A 9,334-nucleotide genomic window follows, 5' to 3' on the forward strand; every position below is an offset into this window, starting at 1 on the left:
ATAAGAGCGTTTGCAAGGGAGGCCACGTAAGTTTTCAAGCTATTGTCTAGTGCTTTTTCCAGAAATTTTAGTTATCATAGTTTGCTCTTTATTGTAATGGTTATGATTAATTGGTAACAGGACCTCATGTTGTCCAATTCTGTCTGTAATCATTCTCGTGATTAAACAAATCGGACTCCCGCTTCGCGGTCCTCAAATTTTGTTAACCATGCGTATGATTACACAACGAATTGGACTCCATTCAGTTCTGTTACCATTATTTACAGGTAATTTAGCCTTCATTTTTGTGGTTTTATTATCCAAAATATAAATTATTTGGAAATTATGAAATATTTGAAGAGGTGTCGAACATTTTTAGTAAAGTTATAACTTTAAAGGTGGCTTCCAAAGTCTCATCTTGGACATGGAACGACAGCAAGCCCGCTGATGCTGACTATAAAACTTTTTCCATAATAAAATTAATTTTGATGTCATTATCAGCTGCAAAACTTAAATGTAAATGCGATATTTTAACATCTTGCGGCCACCGACTTACAGTCTAAGTAAACGATGAAAATTGCTGCTTTCAGATATTTGTATTAATTTAGGTAATGGATATTTTGAGGAAGAATTAAAATTTGGCTCCGAGAAGCCGATTTTAATTCCTGAAATGACTGTGTTAAGATTATGCAAATCACAGGGAAAGAAAAGAGGCCGCGCTTCTTGCGCTTCGATTAAAAACGCTGGGAAACGAAACCCGTCGCAGGCCAGGAAAAGAAAGAGGCTGCACGCAGTCTAGATTAAAGTCCCTGATGAACAGTTTCCCAGCCTCTTCACTTATATTAGAAACCTAAGCAAGATTCCATTATTACCTTTCTTTTAGTAGACGCTGAAATCGGCGTGAATTTTTAAAATACCTTGTACTTACTAGAAATAATAGAAAGCACATGCATTTGCGAAAAGGGTTGAACTTAATCTAATTTTTGCCGTAGACGCCAGCAATCGAAGTATTTTAGTTAGTTTTCACTGAATACGTCAACTGATGCCTTTTAATTTACGAAGTTTGAATGAAAATAGAGGAGGTGTATCGACGGCTTGCTTGCAAAGGAGAAGTTGAAGTTATCGTTAAGTGCGTGAAATGGGAAACTGACAAAACTAACTAGTTTCCCGAGGGACCATACATTAAATGCTTCTGCGTTAGGAGGAGGAGATGCGAAATTCTGCATAGTCACAGGGGTGTTTGGCACTGTGTTTCTGCCAAGAGAATTTTCACTTGTTTGCTCATGAATCGCCACAATTACAGTCATGATAGTTGACTCAAGATTTTCAACAGAACAGGCACTACTAAGAGCATGGGAGATTTCTTTCTGCTTAACCTCTGAAAGACGCCTAGAGTAAGAGCGAATGCTGCTCTCAGATCAGTTGTGTCCTGAAACACGCATTATGTGGCGAGCCTCAAAATTGCACCCCTCCAAGAGCGACACGGCCGTTGCCCTATTACTGTGACTAGTATACTTTTGTGAAAGTTTCAGCTCTTGAGAAATTGAATACCATGATTATAATGAAAACATTATAATTTGCCTTTGGCTTAACTAGTTACCATGAATTTCGTGCCTAACATTTGCTGATTTCTGACATTTTCCCGTCCAAATCTATCCTGTTCTTCCTGACTTTTTATTCCACTTGTCACGCCAATTTCGCCAATTTCCTGTCTGTCTGGACAGACAGACAGACAGACAGACAGACAGACAGACAGGAAAACACTTAATACCAGGAAAACACAGACATCAGTGTTGATTCGCTCCACTGTTTAGTTAATCATGAATTAAAAGATTTGCTCGCTGTTTTCGGATCCTTTGGTCTGGAGTGTACAAATTCAGCATTTATTCAACCAAAATCGACTGAAACATAATATATTCACTTTTTCAACTCGAAAAAGGTCAACACTTTTAAACAGAACAAGTTGCCCAACAGTTTTATTACTTAGCAAAAATGTTTTTGTTTAGTTTTATTTTGCAAGTCTCTTTACATAAAAGTTACGTGTCCAGGGTGAAAATTATCCCGAACTACAATAAAGCGGAATACAGGAAATCGAAAGCCGACACTTAAGTTTTAATTGTAGTATATTCCATGTACCTTCAGTACACATGAGATATGGAGTGGTGAAATTGGGTGCGGTCCATCAGTGTGGACAGCGGTATATCCATGTGCGTGAAGGTCTGACACCGCGTCATGCCGGGGGTGGGAGGCTGGGTTCTCTCAGAAAGAAGTAATGTCGTAGAAGGATTCGTATCTTACAGTACGGATCGCGAACTCGGTTTGTAAGGGGTATTACTAACCTCGTCTTCCCTCTCCGTACTGTAAGTTAGGGATCCTGGTTTTCCTTCTTTGATTTATGGTTCGCGCGCTTCGCGCTTGGGCCATAAATCAAAGGGGATAAAAAACGAAGATTCGTATCTTTCAGTACGGACCTCGAGCTCAGTTAGCAAGAGGTATATATAACACTGAGTTTAGTGTGATCGTCTGAGTAAGGCTAGTCTGGTAAGAACTGTTGTTGGTGACATTCGTTTTGACAAACAGAGCGGAAGTCATCTTCAGATTATAACGAAAAGTGTTTTCCAGTTCATTATTCGTTGTAAGTCTGGCAGGTGGAAACTGATTGGGGAGGGGGGAAGGATTTTGGGGGATCATTTGATTTTTAGGATAAAAGAAGGGGGGATCAGTTCATAACTGAGAGCCCAAAAGGAGGGAACCGCTAAATGTCACATGCCCATACAGACTTGGTGGACGGCTATTTGGCACTCTTTGCAGTTTTCAAGCCTTTGGAATGGTGGGATTGTAGTTATGTCAACTGACACCAGTCACAGGGTTCTCAGTAGAACGGTGGGATTCCACCGGCTGTAAAATCGAATGAAGCTACCTGTTCCCGTTATCAAAATAAGGACTTACAGATGTAGACGTTTCAAGGAGAAAATAGTATTCTAAAAGGTGAAACAGCGCTAGTTGCTAAGTCTAATTTTATGATCATAATCAACTCATTTTCTGTATCACTTTGCTTCCCAAAATGCATGAAATCGCATCTTTGGCAACCTGAAATTTCAAAATTTTCCGGGGTAGCATGCCTCCCGACCCCCCTAAATTGCCTTGGCCCTTCGGACCCCGCTTTAATTTACGCCGCCTGTTCTGCTTTATTGGACGCCTGTGAAAACTTCTGCCAAGAACCCTGATCAGATATCGAGATCCAGAATAGCAAAAGACACGGATCACGTGGATCAAGAGAGTGCACCATGGAGGCTTCATTGTACTGTAAGTACAACATAGTTAGAAATATCACTTTCATATGACCGTTAGGAGCACTAAATATACACGTCGAAAGGTAAATATGTGTGTGAAGACATGGGGGCAGGGGAGATCACGAAATTTATCAATAGTTATGAGGGAGGATCTCTTCAATGAAATAACATTTAAAGGGGGATCCGCTAAATGTTATTGTCTTTAGCCGAAAATCCTCCGACGCACCCCAGGCGATAAATGATGACCGGTCCCTAAACCAGGAAAATACGCTTCACAGCTTGTAATATTTAAATCTCTCGTATTATAATATCAAAATCGATACAAGAAACTAACATAAGGGAACTTTAAACCGTTGATGAAAGGACATATAACTGGTGTAAGACATGACACTTAACACTATAGCTTGGGCGGTCAGAATTTGATGACCTTCAAAACAAATTGTCTTAGCGTAACCAATGTTTTCTAATTCATGTTCTTCAACTATAAACAGACTCGTTAGCACGGTAGAATTTACCAAGCACCCAGTGGCTAAACTGAGAAAACACGCTGTTGCCGGCAAATTTTTGGATGTGGAAACTCAAGTTAAAATAGCCCTTCAATTGCCTTGGATATCGGGAACTCCAAAAGAACAACAACTTGTTATCTCCTGGTAAAATTTCTAATAATTAGAAACCTGTTATTCTTGGTTATGATTACATCGACCCAGTGTCGGCTGACGAATCGGCGCAGCTTTATTACTTCTATTACGAGGACTCACAGTACAATGAAGCATTTGAAGAAGGTCGTTCTTAAATTCTGATATTCTGAATGGATAAATTATTACGTTTACAAGCGAGTTGCTGATTGATGGAAACGTGAAAGATACTGCAAATTTTAGTTTCCTTCTAATGTTTGCTACTGGTTAGGAGCCTACAAGTCTTGGCAGTGATGCAACTGACCCACTCTCAATTGACGGATCGGGGCAGCTTCATTACTTCTATCACGAGGACTCACACTACAGTGCAGCATCTGAAGAAGGGTGTTATTAAATTCTGATATTCTGAAAGGATAAATTATTACATTTATAAGCGAGTTGCTGAATTGCAAAAACTTGATTATGAAAACGATTGCATTAAATTAAGGTATATTTCCAATTACACCAAAATATACCAACAGATCCAGAATCTGAAAAGGAAGCCAGGCCAAAAGGGAAGCTACAGTAACAATAAAGAGCGCTTTTGCTAATCTTGTCTCTCTTACCACGTGATTCTGGTTACCCATCATTGTTTATTCTTTCTTCCATACAACAAAATATGCTATACACATCACTAATAGAGGGGTGATCAGGTTCTGAAAAGAACTGTTGTTGGTGACTGACGTTTCGACAACCTGAGCGGAAGTTATCTTCAGGGTCGAGTGAATAGTGTACCATTATGGCTATACTGACCAATCACGTTCAACGGACCAGACTTATAACATCATCGACTGACAAACACTATTCACTTGACTCTGAAGATGACTTCCGCTCAGGTTGTTGAAACGTGAGTCACCAACAAAAGTTCTTTTCAGAACTACACTCACCCGGACGATCACACTATACGAACTACTGATACTCCTGGGTTCAAACCATTTACTATGATAGAGCAGATGTAGAGCCATGTTAGATGTTTCTCGCGGTGGAGTACTCTATCTCTTTATGTGAGACGTAACGTGGAAACGAAGATGACTCAGAAATGTCAGCAAAACTCCTTTGAATTTTAACTGTTTAACTCGCTTTGAATGTAAATGAGATGCTGTCAAACGACAACCATCCTCGGCACTGGGCAAAAACGAACTAGTTTAGACTAACCGACCAAACAATGTCCTTTTCTACGGAGAGGATAAGCTTAGAGCAATAAAAAGAATCAGTAGAGAAGTTTAGAAAGTCACTTAACCTACCTTGTTAATAGAAGACTTCAGTTAGTTTCTAGTGTCAGGTCTAGGTGCTAACGGAGAGCGGTCTCGCTGCAAAGGTAAATTTCAACTTGAATTTTATGTGAACAAAATGCTCTAGCGATAATAATAATAGTTAGTTGAACAGTTTTCCGTTCCGATTTTCAGCTGTCTGGAATAACAATAATAAAAATTGGGTAATTTTACGATCAAATTGCTGGGGTGGCCATGGGCTCTCCGCTCGCTCCTGTATTAGCTAATATTTTTATGGGTCACCATGAGAAACGCTGGTTAGACAATTACAATTCGGGTACTGAGTTTTACCGTAGATATGTGGACGATACCTTTGCATTGTTTAATACCCAACTGCGTGCTTTATCTTTCTATAGTTATATCAACACCCAGCACCCTAACAATAAGTTTACTTTGCAGAGAGAGGAAAACCACAAGCTTCCCTTCTTAGATATTCTTTTAGATAACAATAGCAATCAGGGCATTATCACCTCAGTGTTTCATAAGAAGACCTACACTGGTGTTCTAACTAACTTTTATAGTTTTGTATCTTTCAGTTACAAATCAGGATTTGTGCGCACTCTGGTAGACCGAACGTTTAAGATCAAAAATACTTGGGCTGGCTTTCATCTTGACATAAATAACCTTACCAAAACATTAAGGAAGAATTTATTACCTTCTAACGTCAACGAGAATGTTGTTAGATAATTACTTAACAATCATTTCTCCTCCGATTCCTCTAAGGGTGCTACTCGTAAGTACAACTGTTTGTGTTTTAAATTACCGTACATCGGTCCTTTGTCTATCATGACGCAACGCAGAATTAAGAAATTAGTTGGCACTTTTTGCACTGACCTAGACTTTAAGTTGGTGTTTACCCCGTTTAAAATCAGGATTTGGTTTGAGGTCAAGGATCCTATTCCTGCGGATTTACGATCGCGAATCATTTATAGGTTTTCATGTGCACGCTGCAGTGCCTGTTATGTTGGTGAAATCAACAGACACTTCGCCACTCGCATCCGCGAACATCTCTCCTCTGACAAACATTCCCACATTCTTAAACACCTGAGAAGTTCTGAAAATTGCCGCTCCCTTTGTTCAGATGGTTGTTTTAAAATTCTCGACTTTGCTTCCACAAGCTTCCAATTGAAAATCAAGGAAGCCATGCACATCCTTTGGGAGCAGCCGTCTTTAAGATTACCGTATACCTTAAGGGGTGTCTCGCGTCCAAGCGATGCAGCGCGTCCGGTTTAAGCGGTGGATACCTAAACCCCTATATTAAATTAAAGCTTATAGAGCTGACTATCAAACTATACCAAGAATTTTGAAATGAAATGAATTGCCGATTTTTTTCAGGACCACTAAATGCGAGCGCCCTAATCACCTTTTGCAAGCTACAAGTCAAAGCGAATTTTGTTTTTCGCCAATTTATTTTTTCCCCAGTTTAAGGACGAAACGAGCTAAAAAAGCGTGTCTGCGTTTTGCCATATTCAATTGCAGTAAAAAGTTACAGAACATTTTAGAAATAGGATTTTAAAAATGTGAAGTGATCGTACAAAAATCGCTCTCGGAGAAAAAAATATTTCGAAATAAACAATTCGCAGACACATTTTTGTTTATTATATTTTAATCTAGCTACTGTCTAAATTTGAGGGCAATCGAAGAAATTCCCTTTGAGTTGTGACTCTTTGAAGCGTCTGCTTCAAGCGAAAAAATTTATTCCAGAAAACAGCGCTAAGAAAAATATCTTGTTTCGCAAACAAACTCCACCCACAAACGCCTTCAACTGGGTTCTCAGATCACTGAGCCAATCAGCGTTTGGAGAGATTTTCTCACGGCGAAATTTACGCGCGAATCTCCAAAACACCCTTGTGTTTCGCAATGCGCTCAAGGCGGAGAGATAATTTTTCTGTAGCTCGGTTTTTCTTGAAGCTGGTCTGGCAAAATGGTGAAGACGAGAAAGGATACGAACGCTAGAGTGGCTTAGCGAAGAAAACAAACAAAAAAAGGGCGGCGGAGCAAATGTCCAATGAATCTCGATGAGTCCGACGATTCATCGGTATCAGACTCAACAGAAGAGTCGCTGTAAAAATCGCTGTTATCGCTGTCAAGTTCCCAAATTTTTACAGAACCTTTCTCTTCTCTTGTCTCGATCTTTTTGTATTGCCCGCTTGATAAGATAGCCATAGCTTCATCTGCGAGGCCAATTTTCGCTTCTTCACTTCTTCTTCCGATATGTATTTTTATTCGTTCTTCAATGTTTTCGCTTTTTCGAACTGGTCCACGGAGTTTTCCGTGGTCCATGTTTACTTATAACTTAATAAAATAACACCTAATACGAAAAATGCTTGGATTAACAATGCTTATTAACTGAGTAGAGGTGAGCAGGCAGCCAATTCGTGGTATCCATGTAGGTGATATTCCCGCGAAAGTCGTCTCGGTTAATTGCATACGCATTATAGGGCTGTCAATCAAGAGGGAACTTTTACTTCCGGCCATAACGTAAAGCCTCCATTTCTCCCCCAATATTTAGTTTTTTTAAATTTTTTTTCAGAAATTAGAGATTACCCTTCGACCATTACTTTGACCCAAGGTCAAACATCTTAATTAATCCCTTTCATACCAATTAGTCTCCTTTCTTAGTTTAAATAGTTTTACCCTTTTTTGTGCTTCGCGCCTTCATCCCCAACTATTCTTGTTAATATCTCACTTTATTATATTATTTATTGCGTATTCTTTTCATATTTTCTCACTGCACAAATGACGATGGATGATGTCTCATCCGAAACATGTATATACATGACACAAATTATCTGAACAGTCGCTAATGAGTGTTTCCTAACTCATATTCTTCAATCGATTAGAATTTATTGACTGAACTGCGAAACACGCGGAAGCCAGTGATTATTTGAATCGGAAATCAGGTCAAGGTTGCCTTTTAAGTGCTTTGTATACAAATGGTGGAAACGTCAAAGAAAGCGAGTTGCTGAATTGCAAAAACTTGATGATATAAATAGTCATGTTTATATGTCAGGGAGATCTCCCAGTACATCTCAATTTTCTAACGGGTTCCAAAATTGAAATGGCAGCCAGGTAAAGAGAAGCTGCAGTAATAATAAGCAGTGTTTTTGCTAATCTTGTCTCTCTTACCACGCGATTCCGGTTGCCCAGCATTGCTGTCTTTTTTCACCATATGACACCATACGCTATGCACATCACTAATATAGGTGTGCTAAGAAACAAGATGAGAGGGTACAGGAAGGTCTCTAGCGTTATGATAGACAAATAAAACGGTAAATTTATAGAAGAGATTTTTACAGCATGGAAAACCGTTTGCATTAGATAGCGGTGCCCACAGTTCGTTTGATAGAACCTAGAGCTTTGTTTGCTTTATTCACAGTCATACTAATGTGATTACCCCGTGAGAGATCCTCAGTGCTGTTAATATATATTCCTTTAAAAAAAATAGCCATTTTAGTCATTTTTGTTACACTCTTTATAGTTCGGCGAAAGACGTTAACGGCTTAAGGCAGGATATTGCCGCCACTAAAGAAAAGGGAAGCTGCCTTAGGACACATTGGCAGGCAATAACATTATTTCTAGGTCTTTACAGTGTAATTAGTCTTCATTTTCGCTGTTTTATTTTCCAAAATTTTGACTATTCGTAATATAGGAATTGTTGAAGAGGTGTTACACTTTACTAGTAAAGTGAACTGAAATAAGTTTGGCTTCCAAATGTCCCGTCTTTTTGGGACGACAGCACGCCCACTGGTGCTGACAAAAAAAAACCAAACCTTTTTTGAGTTATTTTTTTCTAAAAAATATACCTCTTAGTCGGCGCGTCGGGTATGTTACGGGTCAATGGGTGAGTGAGTGAGAGATGTATGTATGTCACACCAATCAGATTGGATCTACTATAAACAGCCAATCAAATTTCTTGTTGTGAAGGTAAATAGTATGTGAGGAGATTTGATCCTGATTCAGTTCAGAACGGCCATATTTATTCTTCTATAAAAGAGGAGGAATTATTCATGTATTGGGCTTATTTCGACATCTTCTGAGGCGAGGATTTTGTGGGCGGGTTTGACAAACATTTGCAATTGGATAATCAGTCAAAGAAACACAGTGTTTGGCATAT

General features: G+C 39.2%; 1 pseudogene; it reads right to left on the reverse strand.

The window, feature by feature from the left end:
- Positions 1-3,128: 3,128 nt before the first annotated feature.
- LOC149097859 (adenosine receptor A3-like) lies at positions 3,129-9,334 on the reverse strand (annotated as a pseudogene).

This window comes from Orbicella faveolata, unplaced genomic scaffold (genome assembly GCF_042242905.1).
Source record: "Orbicella faveolata isolate gen_17 unplaced genomic scaffold, um_ofav_v1 contig_46, whole genome shotgun sequence".
Taxonomy (NCBI): Eukaryota; Metazoa; Cnidaria; class Anthozoa; order Scleractinia; family Merulinidae; genus Orbicella; species Orbicella faveolata.